The sequence below is a fragment of the Manis pentadactyla genome, chromosome 12, assembly GCF_030020395.1.
Source record: "Manis pentadactyla isolate mManPen7 chromosome 12, mManPen7.hap1, whole genome shotgun sequence".
NCBI lineage: Eukaryota > Metazoa > Chordata > Mammalia > Pholidota > Manidae > Manis > Manis pentadactyla.
The window spans coordinates 30,512,246-30,529,670 of record NC_080030.1 but is presented as its reverse complement, the minus strand read 5'-3'; the positions used below and the strand labels follow the sequence as shown (position 1 = coordinate 30,529,670).

At 48.7% G+C, this 17,425-nt stretch overlaps 1 long non-coding RNA gene across 1 annotated transcript; it reads left to right on the top strand.

Moving 5' to 3' along the window:
* Positions 1–5,664: 5,664 nt before the first annotated feature.
* On the top strand, positions 5,665–17,090 carry LOC118932754 (uncharacterized). Its single transcript, XR_005032876.2, has 4 exons — positions 5,665–6,654; positions 10,581–10,722; positions 11,883–12,038; positions 17,045–17,090. It is a non-coding gene; the product is annotated as an uncharacterized LOC118932754 (long non-coding RNA).
* Positions 17,091–17,425: the final 335 nt, after the last annotated feature.

Sequence of the window (17,425 nt, the reverse complement as noted above, 5' to 3'; positions counted from 1 at the left end):
TTGATCCATTTTGAGTTTACTTTTGTATATGGGGTTAGACAATGGTCCAGTTTCATTCTCCTACATGTAGCTGTCCAGTTTTGCCAGCACCACCTGTTGAAGAGACTGTCATTTCGCCATTGTATGTCCATGGCTCCTTTATCAAATATTAATTGACCATATATGTCTGGGTTAATGTCTGGATTCTCTAGTCTGTTCCATTGGTCTGTGGCTCTGCTCTTGTGCCAGTACCAAATTGTCTTGATTACTATGGCTTTATAGTAGAGCTTGAAGTTGGGGAGTGAGATCCCCCCTACTTTATTCTTCTTTCTCAGGATTGCTTTGGCTATTCGGGGTCTTTGGTGTTTCCATATGAATTTTTGAATTATTTGTTCCAGTTCATTGAAGAATGTTGCTGGTAGTTTCATAGGGATTGCATCAAATCTGTATATTGCTTTGGGCAGGATGGCCATTTTAACGATATTAATTCTTCCTAGCCACGAGCACGGGATGAGTTTCCATCTGTTAGTGTCCCCTTTAATTTCTCTTAAGAGTGACTTGTAGTTTTCAGAGTATAAGTCTTTCACTTCTTTGGTTAGGTTTATTCCTAGGTATTTTATTTTTTTTGATGCAATTGTGAATGGAGTTGTTTTCCTGATTTCTCTTTCTGTTGGTTCATTGTTAGTATATAGGAAAGCCACAGATTTCTGTGTGTTGATTTTGTATCCTGCAACTTTGCTGTATTCCGATATCAGTTCTAGTAGTTTTGGGGTGGAGTTTTTAGGGTTTTTTATGTACAGTATCATGTCATCTGCAAATAGTGATAGTTTAACTTCTTCTTTGCCAATCTGGATTCCTTGTATTTCTTTATTTTGTCTGATTGCCGTAGCTAGGACCTCCAGTACTATGTTAAATAACAGTGGAGAGAGTGGGCATCCCTGTCTAGTTCCCGATCTCAGAGGAAATGCTTTCAGCTTCTCGCTGTTCAATATAATGTTGGCTGTGGGTTTTTCATAGATGGCCTTTATTATGTTGAGGTACTTGCCCTCTATTCCCATTTTGCTGAGAGTTTTTAACATGAATGGATGTTGAACTTTGTCAAATGTTTTTTCAGCATCTATGGAGATGATCATGTGGTTTTTGCCTTTCTTTTTGTTGATGTGGTGGATGATGTTGATGGACTTTCGAATGTTGTACCATCCTTGCATCCCTGGGATGATTCCCACTTGGTCATGGTGTATGATCCTTTTGATGTATTTTTGAATTCGGTTTGCTAATATTTTGTTGAGTATTTTTGCATCTACGTTCATCAGGGATATTGGTCTGTAGTTTTCTTTTTTGGTGGGGTCTTTGCCTGGTTTTGGTATTAGGGTGATGTTAGCTTCATAGAATGAGTTTGGGAGTATCCCCTCCTCCTCTATTTTTTGGAAAACTTTAAGGAGAATGGGTATTATGTCTTCCCTGTATGTCTGATAAAATTCCGAGGTAAATCCATCTGGCCCGGCGGTTTTGTTCTTTGGTAGTTTTTTGATTACCGCTTCAATTTCGTTGCTGGTAATTGGTCTGTTTAGATTTTCTGTTTCTTCCTGGGTCAATCTTGGAAGGTTGTATTTTTCTAGGAAGTTGTCCATTTCTCCTAGGTTTCCCAGCTTGTTAGCATATAGGTTTTCATAGTATTCTCCAGTAATTCTTTGCATTTCCGTGGGGTCCGTCGTGATTTTTCCTTTCTCATTTCTGATACTGTTGATTTGTGTTGACTCTCTTTTCTTCTTAATAAGTCTGGCTAGAGGCTTATCTATTTTGTTTATTTTCTCGAAGAACCAGCTCTTGGTTTCATTGATTTTTGCTATTGTTTTATTCTTCTCAATTTTATTTATTTCTTCTCTGATCTTTATTATGTCCCTCCTTCTGCTGACCTTAGGCCTCATCTGTTCTTCTTTTTCCAATTTCGATAATTGTGACATTAGACCATTCATTTGGGAATGCTCTTCCTTTTTTAAATATGCGTGGATTGCTATATACTTTCCTCTTAAGACTGCTTTTGCTGTGTCCCACAGAAGTTGGGGCTTAGTGCTGTTGTTGTCATTTGTTTCCATATATTGCTGGATCTCCATTTTGATTTGGTCATTGATCCATTGATTATTTAGGAGCGTGTTGTTAAGCCTCCATGTGTTTGTGAGCCTCTTTGCTTTCTTTGTACAGTTTATTTCTAGTTTTATGCCTTTGTGGTCTGAAAAGTTGGTTGGTAGGATTTCAATCTTTTGGAATTTTCTGAGGCTCTTTTTGTGGCCTAGTATGTGGTCTATTCTGGAGAATGTTCCATGTGCACTTGAGAAGAATGTATATCCTGCTGCTTTTGGATGTAGAGTTCTATAGATGTCTATTAGGTCCATCTGCTCTACTGTGTTGTTCAGTGCTTCCGTGTCCTTACTTATTTTCTGCCTAGTGGATCTATCCTTTGGGGTGAGTGGTGTGTTGAAGTCTCCTAGAATGAATGCATTGCAGTCTATTTCCCCCTTTAGTTCTGTTAGTATTTGTTTCACATATGCTGGTGCTCCTGTGTTGGGTGCATATATATTTATAATGGTTATATCCTCTTGTTTGACTGAGCCCTTTATCATTATGTAGTGTCCTTCTTTATCTCTTGTTACTTTCTTTGTTTTGAAGTCTATTTTGTCTGATATTAGTACTGCAACCCCTGCTTTCTTCTCACTGTTGTTTGCTTGAAATATGTTTTTCCATCCCTTGACTTTTAGTCTGTACATGTCTTTGGGTTTGAGGTGAGTTTCTTGTAAGCAGCATATAGATGGGTCTTGCTTTTTTATCCATTCTGTTACTCTGTGTCTTTTGATTGGTGCATTCAACCCATTAACATTTAGGGTGACTATTGAAAGATATGTACTTATTGCCATTGCAGGCTTTAAATTCGTGGTTACCAAAGGTTCAAGGTTAGCCTCTTTAGTATCTTACTGCCTAACTTAGCTCGCTTATTGAGCTGTTATATACACTGTCTGGAGATTCTTTTCTTCTCTCCCTTCTTGTTCCTCCTCCTCGATTCTTCATATGTTGGGTGTTTTGTGCTGTGCTCCTTCTAGGAGTGCTCCCATCTAGAGCAGTCCCTGTAAGATGTTCTGTAGAGGTGGTTTGTGGAAAGCAAATTCCCTCAGCTTTTGTTTGTCTGGGAATTGTTTAATCCCACCGTCATATTTGAATGATAGTCGTGCTGGATACAGTATCCTTGGTTCAAGGCCCTTCTGTTTCATTGTATTAAATATATCATGCCATTCTCTTCTGGCCTGTAGGGTTTCTGTTGAGAAATCTGACGTTAGCCTGATGGGTTTCCCTTTATAGGTGACCTTTTTCTCTCTAGCTGCCTTTAACACTCTTTCCTTGTCCTTGATCTTTGCCATTTTAATTATTATGTGTCTTGGTGTTGCCCTTCTTGGATCCTTTCTGTTGGGGGTTCTGTGTATTTCCGTGGTCTGTTTGATTACTTCCTCCCCCAGTGTGGGGAAGTTTTCAGCAATTATTTCTTCTAAGATACTTTCCATCTCTTTTCCTCTCTCTTCTTCTTCTGGGACCCCTATAATACGGATATTGTTCCTTTTGGATTGGTCACACAGTTCTCTTAATATTGTTTCATTCCTGGAGATCCTTTTGTCTCTCTCTATGTCAGCTTCTATGCGTTCCTGTTCTCTGGTTTCAATTCCATCAATGGCCTCTTGCATTCTATCCATTCTGCTTATAAACCCTTCCAGAGTTTGTTTCATTTCTGCGATCTCCTTTCTGGCATCTGTGATCTCCTTCCGGACTTCATCCCATTTCTCTTGCGTATTTCTCTGCATCTCTGTCAGCATGTTTATGATTCTTATTTTGAATTCTTTTTCAGGGAGACTGGTTAGGTCTGTCTCCTTCTCTGGTGTTGTCTCTGTGATCTTTGTCTGCCTGTAGCTTTGCCTTTTCATGGTGATAGGAATAGTCTGCAGAACTGGGACGAGTGACGGCTGGAAGGACTTCCTTTCTTGTTGGTTTGTGGCCCTCCTCTCCTGGGAGAACAGCGACCTCTAGTGGCTTGTGCTGCGCAGCTGCGCGCAGACAGGGTTTCTGCTTCCTGCCCGGCTGCTGTGGAGTTAATCTCCGCTGTTGCTGTGGGCGTGGCCTGGCTCTGGCAGCTACTCCAAAATGGTGGAGTCGCGTTGGAGCAGGAGCTGCTGGGAGGCTATTTATCTCCGCAAGGGGCCTCCCTGCTCCCTGCAGCCCACGGGTTAGGGTGCCCAGAGATCCTGGATTCCCTACCTCTGGATTAAGTGACCCACCCTGCCCCTTTAAGACTTCCAAAAAGCACCCTCCAAAACAAAACAATGCCCACCAAAAAAAAAAAAAAAAAAAAGAAAAAAAAATTTTTTAATTAAAAAAAAAAAAAAAGGTTTTTAATTAAAAAAAAAAAAAAAAAGCTGGTCGTTCGTTTTTCTTTATTCTCCGGTGCCAGCCTCAGGCCTCTGCTCACCGGTCTTTCTGCCCTGTTTCCCTAGTATTGGGGTCCCTATCCCTTTAAGACTTCCAAAAAGCGCTCGCCAAAACAAACAGCAACAAAGCAAAAAAAAAATGGTCGCGCCCTTTTCTTATGCCCTCTGTCGCCCAGCCTCCAGTGCCTGCTCACTGTTCTTGCTGCCCTGTTTTCCTAGTATCGAGCGCCCTGCACTCTGGCCCGGATGGCTGGGGCTGGGTGTTCGGCAGCCCTGGGCTCCGTCTCCCTCCCGCTCTGCCTGCTCTTCTCCCGCCGGGAGCTGGGGGGAGGGGCGCTCGGCTCCCGCGGGGCCGGGGCTTGTATCTTACCCCCTTCGCTAGGCGCTGGGTTCTCTCAGGTGCGGATGTGGTCTGGATATTGTCCTGTGTCCTCTGGTCTTTATTCTAGGAAGGGTTGTCTTTGTTATATTTTCATAGATATATGTTGTTTTGGGAGGAGATTTCCGCTGCTCTACTCACACCGCCATCTTCCGCCCCTCTCCTAAACTTGCATATCTTATGTTTTCCTCATGAAAAACATCTCTTCTGGCAAATATTTTGTTCTAACATCAAAAGACAGTTTCTATTTCTTCAAGAATTATGTGCTAAATGAGTTCTTCCTATACCTTGCATATGGAACACTTGATGTAAACACAAAGCAAAGTATTTTGGTTAGTTGGTGGGTGGGGGGATTTTCATCTCCCAATTCCCTATGTGGGTAGGTGTAGTCCACCGACTGTGAGCTTACTGTACTCAAATCACATATTCATAAACATGTCACTCTAATTTAAGCTTATGAAACGGTGCCCCTGGATAGGGTTCTGGGGAGTGTGGAGAGGGTGTGCCCCTTTAAGAAAGGGAGTCAGTTTAGAATCGATCCATTGTCCCTGGTTTTTCAGATGGAGTGCAAGGGGTCAGGAGCAACAGCAGGGGTATGCGGCTGGAGGCCCAGGATCCGGGCCCAGGCGACCACTGTGGACAAGGAGAGGTGCCAAGTCTGGCTGGTGGGCTGAGAGACGAGGTCCTCCCCGGACTGAGGGATGTGAGACTTGGTGGTCAAGGACTCTGCGATAGTTACTATTTCAGAGAAATGGGAACCATGTGCCTCTTTCAGGGTTCCTGGATCATAAGCTCAAGCCAACTTTCAAATGAAGCTTCTGGAAAACCCATGAGGTATGGATGCATGTTCAGGCTGTTAGTGCCTTTGCTGTCGGTGCCTCACCTCTCATCAGGAGAAAAATGCTTGCAAGCAGCTTATTTCCCTATTGCTGCAGTTAGATTGTTCACTCTTAAACTTCTATACAGTTTGAAGCCTACGAATACATTTCTCTTGCACACGGGACATTTTGTTATGATCTGAGTTGTCTTCAGAAATCCACTCTGCCCCCAAGTCCCCCGTGCTGCTAGGAGGAGCCCCTTGTCTCCTTCTGAGTCGGCCCTGGGCCTCTTTTTGATGAGGACCCCACTCCCTTACAGCAGCAGCAGGAGTCGTCGGCTGGGGCAGAGGCTTCTGAGAGGACCTCACGCTTTGGGGAACCTCTGGATTTGGGTTTTGCTTTTGTTTTGAATTGCTGTGAACTTTGTGTAGCCAGCACAGACGCTGTCCTCGGGAAGGTGTCTCCAGCTCCGCATCTTCCGCCCAGAGGCCTGGCCCCGCAGGCGTGTCCTCTTGCCCCAGGCCTGCAGCTTGGGAGCAGGAGCAGCCCTGCCCCATGTGCTCTGGGGAGGCGAGTGGCCAGGGACGGCGCGTCCCATCTCTCCAGGACCTGGGGCCCAGGTGGCTTCCTCCACCACCCAAGCCACCCCTGGGCATGGGAGGAAAGTCATGTCCTGCTTCGCTGGGCCCGCATGGGGGCCAGGCCGGGGGCCTGCTCGGCTGGTGCTGATGAAGGGGCCGAGTGTCCTGGCTCGTGCTGACATGGCCTGGCTCTGAGGCAGCCTGGCCTTGGGCCAGCTGTGTGCAGTGAGCAGCTGGAGGCCCTGATGAAGGGCACCTGCTCACCCCACCTGCTGAGTGCACAGCCTCCTTCTCCACATAGAATGATGCCGACTGACCTCGTGGCCCAGCAGCCCACAGAGTTGGGCTGCCCAGAGGATGGTGGGACCAAGGCGGACCCCGAGGAGCTGGCCAGGCTCTCCGGGGGACACTGCAGGGCCAAAGAGATGCTGGTGAGCAGGGCCCCTCTCCCCAACCTGCCTGGGGATGTCCCCCGCCTTCTTCCTGGTGCGGGACCACTTCAGTGATGCCTGAACATGGAGGTCGTGACTCCACTTCCTTCTAGGAGGGCATACGGTTCTTTCCCCCTCTGCAGCTTTGGGTCTGATAGATGTGAGACAGGATGGGGAAATCAAGAAAATGTTAGTATTTCAGCTTAGCTGCCCTAATCCAAGAGAAGGCACATGAACGTAACACTTGATTAAAAAAATCAGAATGTTTACAAGACTTGAATCATCCCCCGAAACTTCCAGAGCTTTATCAGCTTCTTGCAGACCCCTGGGGCAGTGATCATTACTCTCTCCGCTCCCACCAAAGCCCCATGTCCTATCCGAGCACCGTCTGCCCTATGACTGTGAGCAGCGGATATGGGCATGGCTGTGAATTCCGTGCCCATCTTCCTGGGAAAAGTCAGAATGGGCTCCTGGTCCCTGAATCCCTGCGACCCCAGTGTCTCCACTGGTCTGGGCACCAGGATAAGTGTGGCTCCCTGTGTGGGCCTTGTGCAGAAGGCCATGCAGCGGCCCGGGGTGGTACTCCCCTCCTCCCCTCTGCTTTCAACTGGAGGGGCTCCTTCTCCACTGGGGGCTCTGCAGCCCGCTGCCTCTCCCTCTGGGCTCCACCCGAAACACCCCACATGTGATTTGTTGTGGGGAAGGTGACACGGCTTGGTTGTTGGAGAATCACTCCAAGTTCCCTGGCTCCTGGCCACCCTCTCCCCTCTACCCAGAAGCCCTGCATTGCCAGGCTTCTCTTTGCTATTACTAGGATGATTCTGGGGTGGGAGGGATATTAATTTAAAATGCAAATGCAATTACTTTCCCACTGTTTCTAGCATAAAGTGAGAGATAATATCACCCATTCCTTCTCAGATGATGTAATTTTCCCTTCTAATCATTAATTTGCAATGTGATGTTAATTGCTTTTCAGAGGTAATCTCTATAAAAGGAGAATACTTTCCTGTAGTTTTAGAGTTTTTAAACGTATTTTCTTTATTCTAAGGTTCAATACTGAATTGTTTTTAATGTAGGCAGGTTAATATCTTTACTGAAAACAATGTCGATTCTTATAAACAAAGAACATATCCTTTCTTGAGTCAATATTTATTTTATTTTGAAGTCTGTTTTGTATATTAACATGAAAAGTGGTGTGACATTAGTATGGGTATAATTGAATGAAGGAAATGCAAAAATAAAACTAACATTTACTCTGCATAATCCATTCTCTGCATTGGGTGGTCCACATGCAGAATAGGTTTCAACTCTCAAAATAGCAGTCTGAGGTCATTTGTATCACCATTTTGCAGAAGCGTAAACAGACTCAGAGAGGTTAGATGCCTAACCTGGGGTCACACAGCAAGCTAGCAGTGAAGCCAGGATTACAGTCTAGGTTTGAACCATTTCAAAACTCATGCATTTAACTCCCTGTCTACTGCCCCTTAAGGATAAGATAAGAAAGAAAGAAGGCAACCTTGGAGGTATTGTGAGCTTGGTTCCAGACCACAGTAAAGGAATACTGCAATAAGCTGAGTCAAATGAAACTTTTGCTCTCCCAGTGGACATAAGAGTTATGCCTACACTGTACTGTGGTCTCTGAAGTGTGCAATAGCATCTTGTCTACAAAACAATGTGCATACCTTAGCTAAAGCGTACCTTAGTGCTAGAAAATGCCAGCCATTATGTGGGCCCTTGGCAGGTCGCGGTCACTGCAGCAAACATGACGAACGATAATGAAAACGTTTGCAATACTGTGACGCAGACACAGAGGGAGCAGAGGCTGCTGGGAACATGTGCTGCTGGGCCGCCACCAGCCTCATCTGTGGAAACGCAGCCTCTGGGAAGGGCAGCCGAGGGAGTGTGGTGAGAGGTGGTGCCCTGCGTGGTCTGCAGTGTTTCATGGGAGCGAGTCCCCGGCCCCTTCATGGGGGGGCGTCCCGTCCCGTGGGTGATTCAGACAGCTCTGCCAGTGCCAGGGGGACAGAGCGGGCATAGGTGTGCCTACACGTCAGCCTCCGACCTCTTCCCTGGGGGGGATGTCTGGCCCTGCGCCTGCAAGGGTGGAGGGTTTGGGAGCAGAGTTGGGCCCTGCTGTGACGTCTGAGTCCTGCATTGTCTCCCGCACAACAGCAACTACAGCGGCAGGTTGCCAAATCTCAGGAGGAGGTGGGCAGGCAGAGTTGTGCTGGTCCACGGCTCACAGCCAGCTCCAGACCCAGATACACACCCTGATGATGCAGAACCAGGAGCTGTACCGACGGCTGCAAGCCTGGGGGCCTGGGCGCCGGGAAGCCAGCGAGGCCTTGGCAGCCTCCCTTCGCACGAGCAGAGAGCCAGACACTCCTGTACGCAAGGCTGTTCTGTTTTACTGAAGAGCAGCGTCATTAGTAAAGGCGCACTTTGTCACTGGCCACTGCAGCCAATTGCACCCTCCAGGAGGTGGGGGACTCGCTCTTACCAACTCCATTTCCTAAAAAGACGCATAACCAAATGGGATCGGCCAGGCCTCACTGGCACTCCCGCCCACTAATTCCTGAAATTAGACCTCTAATTCTGCCAGCAGCAGACATTTCCCAGTGTGCACAGGCTGGCCTGCACACAGCTCCTCTTGACCCACTAAGATGACCCAGGAGATGGATTCTGTCACTAAGCCATGCGCGGTCATGGGGCTGCTGGACCGCAGGGGCAGAACCAGCTCCCAGGGCCTCAGGGCACTCTGTCCACACCAGGCAGCTCCGTGAAACTGAAGTCCCAACCACTAGACTTCCAGGTGAAGGGTCTGCATTCCCACAGCTGAGCAGCGGCATCCTGTAAACACACCAGCCCACTCCGATGTGACCTCCGGCTTCCATGTCCAGGCAGAGGCGAGGACAAAGTGCTGAGGGTCACCGAGCAGCCAGGGCTTTGTGGCTCTCCCCTTATTCTAGTTCCCGCATATGCATCCAGACAACTCCAATCATTAAAGTTCTGTGTAGCTTTGTCAGCATGAAACCTCGTAAACAACCTCAAAACATATGGTTGGGCCATTTTCTAGTGGATTAAGGAAAGTACTAACATTCCTTATCTGCATTTATTGTGTAAACTTTTAACTGTAGGTCAAGGGGTTAGGATATTTCTAATAGGGCACAATGATTGACATCACCCCCCTCACCCTTTCTCTCTTACTTTGAGCTCGTGTGTTTGGGGAATTTCCAAACATCTGTGGGCTTTGGACCTGGTACTGGGCATGGGGTCATGGGTTATCTCTAAGGACAGCATGTGCTCTCGAAAGGGCATGTCTGATTTGAAGACAGCAGGACAGGAATGTGGATCCCACACTCTTAGATACGTGTAGGTGTCGGCACAGTTTTAGGGACACTTGCGAGCACACGGTGGAAGTGCAGGGCCGTGGATGAGCTCTTGGCAATGAGGCCACTCCCCTCCCCTCCTCAGGGGCACATTCCTCCCGAAGGCGGAAGGCCGTACTGTGTCTGGAGCTTGCTTTAGAGCAGGGAAGCTTGCGGTTTTGATAAACAGCTGATTTTCACTCTGATAAATCATGAGAGGTAACAAAAGAGGTAATTTCTTCCTTTAGCTCTTTTTCAGATTAAGACACAAAATCCAAGGAAATACATCTGGGTATTATTTACTTTGTTGCCTTTGGGAACTGGGTATATCTTGAAATAGTAGCAGTGGCCCCGTGTTTGTGGCATGTGTCCCAGAGATTCTTCAGCACTGTGAGGGGGAGAAACACCCACATCCGTCCACCTTGCACCCCCATTTTTTCCCTAGGACATTGCAATATTTATTGAATGGATTAAAATTTGAATTTATCTTACAGTTGCCATACCTTAGGAAATGAGGACATTCCCCCTGAATTTTCTTTATGGTAAATTGCCTTTTAGGTTTCAGATCCTGCTCTTGGAAACGTTTCACCACTGTCAGCAGGCGAAGAAGTAAAGCACAGGCATGTGTGCTGGCCATAGACGGCAGAGTGTGACTGTCACAGGACGAAGGCTGCTGCCCAAAAGCGTGACTTGTTTGCAGGTGATCCTTGGTGCTGATCACCTGTAAAAGGAGGCAGGGGTCCAGGACGGACCCCACTGGCTTGTCTTGGCACGGGATCCTGCGTCCCTGTGCACAGTGCTGGGAGCACAGGGCCCCGATCCCGGGCTGCTCCCCTGGGGCGCCTTCAAGGAGCGCCTGACTGGCAGCTCAGCACGGGGTGGTGGCTGGCATGGGCTGCATGTTTCATTTCCAGTGAGGCAACCTAAGGCGGGGGTTTGAGTGGCCACGTGGCCTCATGCCATCTGGTTCGGTGGCTGTAAAGCCATAGGTGTTTCCTGGGGTACCCGGGGGGCGTGGACCTGCTGCTTTCCACATGGGCTTCCTCTGTGTGGTTCTGGGGTCTCAATGCAGGATGTTATTTGTCTTTATTGCATTTTCCTTGTTAAAATGAGCTCCTCTTTAGAGTAGTTTGCCAACCGGTATGTTACTGCCACCCCAGCTTTGTGTCACCCTCACGCCTGGGAAGCCTGCCTATGTCCTCACCCGGCACCCATCCTGGGGTTGACTTGGTGAGGAGACCCCCAGACTCTGAGGATGATCTCGCATCCTGACATTGTTTCCCAAGGAGACTGCTGAGCAGAAAGTGTCTTATTTCTTGAAGGAGGATCTGGAATCTCCTGGCTGAAACATTTATGAAAAGCAGGAAAAATACCTTTTTTCCATCCTTTATGTAGATAGCATCTGAAGCCCCAGGATGGGCCCTGTGAGTTCTCAGGTTTCCTTGGCAACGCAGCTGCCCTTTGTTCTCAAATTACACTTGAACGCATTAAATGCAGGCAACTTCCTTGCTTAACTAGCATGGGTCTGAGGGAATGGATAACTCGCTTATCCATACCTCAAAGCCATCATTTTTTGAATAAAGCATAGGGGAAAATACATTTCTATTGTACATTTTTAAGTGCAGTTTTGAGCAGTTTATGTTGCTGTGATAGTGAACCTTTCCTACAGGACCAGTCACAGCTTTCCGGAATCCTGCAAGAACACAGCTGTAGATGGAAAAGGATTCACCAGCTTGCCCTTGTGGGGCAGACAGCGTCTCAACAGTCTGGCCTCCCTGATAGCCAGCACGATGTATTTACTGGTATGTTTGGATGATATGATTGCTGTTAATGCAAAAGTGCCCCCACATTTATTTTCAGCCAGGAAGTGTAAAGATAGAAGGAGTCAGCTCAGGGAAAACAGAATCACATGCACATAAAGCTGAAGCTCTGTTGGGAAGCCTTCAGGACAGGAGGACACCAACGGACAGGGGGCCTCCCCCTGAAGAAAAGCCCCCTGCGTTTGGGGATGAAAAGGTAACATTCAGAAATAGCACTGATTTATATTGGTTATACCTAAAGTTTAGATTTAGATAAAATTCCACTTAGGTCTAACAAGAACACTCAATTTATTACTAGAATAATTTGAATTTGGTTAGAATAGTAATATTTCCATAGATTAAAAAAATGGAATTTCTTCACGTTTGTCTTTAATGCTAAGAAAAGCCAAGTAATGGCATGGACCGCCGTCTGCTCCGCCATGCTCTCTGTGTCTCCACATTTGAAACAGTGGCTGGCTCCGTACTGCTGAGCACGCTGCTCAGGGCTGAGTGCCGGCACGTCCCCGGAAAACATTTCCAGTTGACATGATGTCTCTGCAGCTCCCAGTGTTTGCTCCTAGGGCTGGGCAGCCCAGGTGACAGGGCTGGGTTTTGTGGCTACAGGCTGTGCCCCAGTCTCCCCGACGTCTGCAGAATGTGCATGGTGGGGAGCCGCCAGGGCCAGCTGCTCGTGCTGTCACACCCCAGTGGCTTAAAACTACCCACATTTGTTACAGCTCCAGAGGTCCGAATTCTAAAATGGGTGGTGGGGCTCCAGGAGAGGGTCTGTTTCCTTTCTTCCAGCTCCCACAGGCTGCCTGCCCTCCTCAGCCCACAGCCCCTCCTCCATTCTCAAAGCCAGTGTCACAGAATGGTCAAATCTCCTCTGGCTTCTGCTTCCAGGGCCTCGTTAGGGCCCTGTGGTTAGTCCTGCCTGATACCGGGGACAACCTCCCATCCGTGACCCCTGGCTTAGTGCTTCAGCCAGGCCCCTCTGCTGGGCAAGGCCATGTCTTGGCAGATGCCACAAGTAGGACTCGGGCCTCTGTTCTGCCTGCTGCAAGGCGCCCATGAGAGACCTTAGTGCAACTATATTCCATCTATGGAAGACATAGGAGGCCCAGTGTGGTCCAGATCCCTGCACTAGTCTGATGAAGGGTGAGGGATAGATGAGAATGTTCCTTTTCTTTCTGAAAAGGCCCCCAGCAGCACCATCACATGCTCCTGGGACCCATGTAGCCATCCTCGTGGGCTCTACCCCATGTCCTCCTCCAGTCACTCTGTGGTCAGACCTGCCTGCCCTTCGTTTTCAGCCAGCCCGCTGCCCCTGGTGCCAGTTGCTTGCAGAGAAGGCGACCACCAGCAGGAAGGTGGGCGGAAAGGCCGCCGTAAACTGTGGAACTGGGAGTGGTCACAGAGAAGACTGTGCTCAAACCTGCATCCTCGGGTCACCCGGGACTTGTCAGGGTGTGAACGATCACCCTCCATCCCCGACCTGCTGGGCCAGAAATTTTGGGTGGGGCCCTGCAGTCTGTGCTCCAGACTGGTGAAAGTTTGGGAAGTGTGGTCCCGCGTGGCATGACCAGCAGACCACCATTCTAAGTGCATGACACTTGAGCAAATGAGCAACGTGGCCGAGGCTGAATTCCCTCTCTGCCGGGGCCCATGTGTTCAGCTCCTCTGCCTGTGGGTGGGCTGTGTGCTGCATCTGTTTAATATGCCTGATTATGAGGTTTATGAAAAGTGTAGGAAACAGAGATGTGAAACAGAGCTCTATTCTTAGGTTTTTCTGTTAAAGGTCCTATTCTTCATGGAAAAATACCAAAATCGTTAGTGAAATAAGTTACAGGAGTAACCATACTAAAGAGAAACCCGAGCGAGTGAGATTAAAGAAGTCTGAACACCAGGTCTAGACTGTGACCTTTGCCCTCCCCCTGGGCCACCTGTCCTCAGGCAAATGCTCTGAGGTCCTGGCCTCTCCGGGGCTAGGCTTCCTTCCGCTGGGCCGTGTGCTCCATGGTGGGCCTGTCACCTTATACTGCCCCCAAGGTGGGTGTTCTCCAGGGACATGCTCTTCCTTGACCAGCTGGAGACGGGCTCCTCCGAGCCTGCTTCCCACAAGGCCTGGTCCTGCGCCCTGTCCTCAGCCTGCCCTGTCCGGTGGTAGCAAGAATCCTGTCGGTCAGTTTAGGGGGGTTCCCCGCCCTGGATACCGACCACCCCAGGCTGCCCTGGGCAAGGCTCCCCCAGCCTGGTGTCTCCCCTGGGATTCCCTGGCCCCGGGCCCACTCTGCTCCTTGGCTGTGAGTCCCTAGAAGGCCCAGCTCTCCGTGGAGGTGCCCCGACCTCCCCCTGTTGTGACAGCCTTTGCCCCTCATCCTCAGGCCTGGGTAGGGTCCTCTTTACCGTTTATCACAATAATTATTCCTTTGACACTTGGAACTCAGGTGTCGGTTCATGAGACCCGCAGAGGCAATGAGACCCCTCGGCACGGCACCCCTTGGCCCACCACCTAAGTCACTGCTGCCTCCAGCTGGGGCCTCGCCGGACCTCAGCCGCATCTCCTCCGTGCCGGACTCCCTGCTCCCAGCACAGATGGAGCCCCAGCCCAAGGCCCAGGGACAGCTCTGCCCCTGCCTGCCGAGTTCTCAGGAGCAAAGCCCCCTTTTCTTTACATCACACTAGTGTGTTATAACCTATTCAAGTCTCTTCCCCAAATGTGCTGTTCATATGTTCATGTTTCCAGATCTTGAAAATGAGAAATTAGTAAGATGCTCTACATAGCTTCAATATAACTATGAGACATGTGATTTCAGCATGTTTCTTTCATATTTTTTTTTTCTGGTTTCTATATATAAATTTACCTCTAAAACTGGTAACAGTGTTTGATTAAAAGCGGGACTGGTACATGGACCTTCTGGGGGTGGATGTCACATCTCAGCCTCGGATCATCCGAGCCCAGCCTGGGAGGGTCAGGGTGCCCTGGGGTGACTCGCTGTTCCGGCTCCTTCTGCTTCTCCAGGGGACAGTCAGCAGACACATGGCACAATACGAAGAAAAACAAAACGAAGACCTCTCTGCAAACCTGAAAGAAGCCCCTACCACTGTCTTGAGGAAGGTGTCCTGCTTTTGTAATAAATACAGATTTGATGGTGGAATTTTCACCAAAAACAAAACGAGATCAATTTTTCAATGAAAATAATACTCCCCGGGAGAGTGGGGTGCTGAGCCCTGTGACGTCTGTGTTCTGCCCGGGTATGGCTGATGCTGCTCTGAGCCCCTAAAGCATCTGGTCACTTGCTTGCCCCCTGCTGGTGCGGTCTGGGGGTCTAGGTTGTGGGAATGTCCATGTGTCCCCGAGGAAAAAGCACAGCAGAGCCAGTTCTATAGCGACTGGCCTGGCCAAGCGACTCCACATGTCAGTGCACATGGCAGGGGACCCCACAGCCAGCATCACTGCCCAGCACCTGACCCCTTATGCTTTCTTTCTCCCAGGTCTCCAGATACAACTTGGGAAATAAGGGCGAGCCGTGAGGGGGTCAAGAATGCTTATTAGCCCAGTTTATGGCATTGGCCTGCTCTGCGTTGCCCCTCGGCCCAGCAGGCATCCTGTCCTATGGGCCGATGGCTGGGATGGCCACAGCTTGGAGCTCCCCTCACTCCTGGGGCTTCCCCCTCCCAGGTGGGAGGGAGGGGCACAGACGGTCAGAAGCCCAAGTCTCGAAGGGACTGGCCAACAGGCCTGTGCACAGCGCTGGCCTCCTGCCAGTGTCTGCAGACCTCCCTGCACAGCCACCAGGTCAGCGTGTGGCAGCATGTTGACATCCGATGCCTGGGATTTGTGGTACCTCTGACCTCCTCACCTGGTGTCCAGAGCTGGCCGGAGCAACCGTTTAGGGGGATTTCCCACTCAGTGTCCTTTCCATCCCAGGAGGTTTTGGCAAGTGGGCACCACATCTCCCTGTTGCCTTCCACCCTGCAGTGACCCACATGTAATAGGAGCACACTTCTCCACTACTTCCCATTCCGTCTAGAAGGTTCTGATCATGATTTTCTGCTTCCTCTTTTGTTGGTTTCCCCCAACCCTGAGTCAAAGGGAAATGGAATCCAGTTTAGAAATGAAATAAGAACTTTCATTTTCAACTGCAAAACTGTCGAGGCCCGCTGACTGCTGGGCTGGAGGCCCAGACACAGTTCCCGGCTCCACCAGCTCAGTCGGCCTGGAGCTGTCCCTGTGCCCTCTGGTCGGGGAGCAGGCTCGGGCGTCCTTTGAGTCCACTTGTGTTGCCAGGCTGTTGGCTCCTACAGTGCCCACTTTCGGACATGAGGCCAACCCCCCAAAACCCAGGGAACTCAGCACCCTGTTTTCTTGGGGCCTCTAGGGGGGCAGCCTCCTTTCCCCCTTCTAGTGACTCTGATGTTATTTTGCCCACTCTTCCCAAGGTTTTTAGGTGTTCATAGCAGAGAATAGGGAAATGTAAGCCTATGCCATCTTCCTGGAAGCAGAAGTTCACGGATTTTTAAAGAACTACCCTCCATCTCCTTAGCAAGTGTCTGGACTTTGTAGTTTTGTCTATGATTTTTCCTCCATCTCTCTTAAGCATCTTGCACCTGGATGCAAATTCTATGCATATAAATTTCCTGTTTCCTTTGAAATTTGTGAGTTTCTTATTATTTCAGTTTAAGTGGCCCACATTTATCATAAGAGATATACTGCCTAGATTTTGTGTGTTTCTCCTGACAGATGACCCAAAGCTATTCTTGCCCTAAAACTTCAAATGTGCAAATACAGTAATTTTTCCTTAATTACACATGCTTTGCTCATCTCTATAACATTTGCCTTCACATTTAAGGTGCCATTAAAACCTGGCTCATGATAAAGAAATATTAAAAAGCACTGTGGGAGAGAGATCTAATCTCCTGCTTTCGCATAGTGGTGGTTGCATGATCTGGTTTCATTAGAACTCCCTAGTATTTGCCAAAAAGGTCCCTGACTTTATTTGCCAAATACTATAGTTTAGGAGCCTAACTGACATACGGTCAGCTTGCTCTTGAAGTGCCTGCATTCTTATTGCCTCCTTTAAGTCTTTCTTGGAACAAGGTCAGGAGCAAACACAGGTATGTGTGCATGAAAACAGACAGTGCACGACACATGCCTTGCAGCCTCATGTCTAAACCCACTGGGGCTTTGTTCTCTCTCCTCTTTTTTCCTGAACCTTTCAGGTGGAGTAACAGGATTTTGCCACCATTTCAGAAGCGCCCCTGCCCCTGTCCCTAGTCCGGTAAGTAACGGTCATGCGGGCCCTGGTGGCGACCACTTCCTTGATTCTCCTCTTTATAGCTGTATCACCCACTATGCACCCCTTGTCACAATAGCTTAATTTTGCTTATCTTCTTTTTCTATTTCTTTACTTTCTTTATTGTGGTAACAGAGTGTAACACCATGAGTGACATTTAGCACATTCACAGTGTGTCCAACCATCACCACTATTTGGTTCCAGAGCATTTCCCAAAAGGAAACCCTGTGCCCGATAGTAGTCTTCCCCCTCAATTCGCCATTCCTGGAAACCCTTAATCTACTTTCTGACCATGGATTTGCCAACT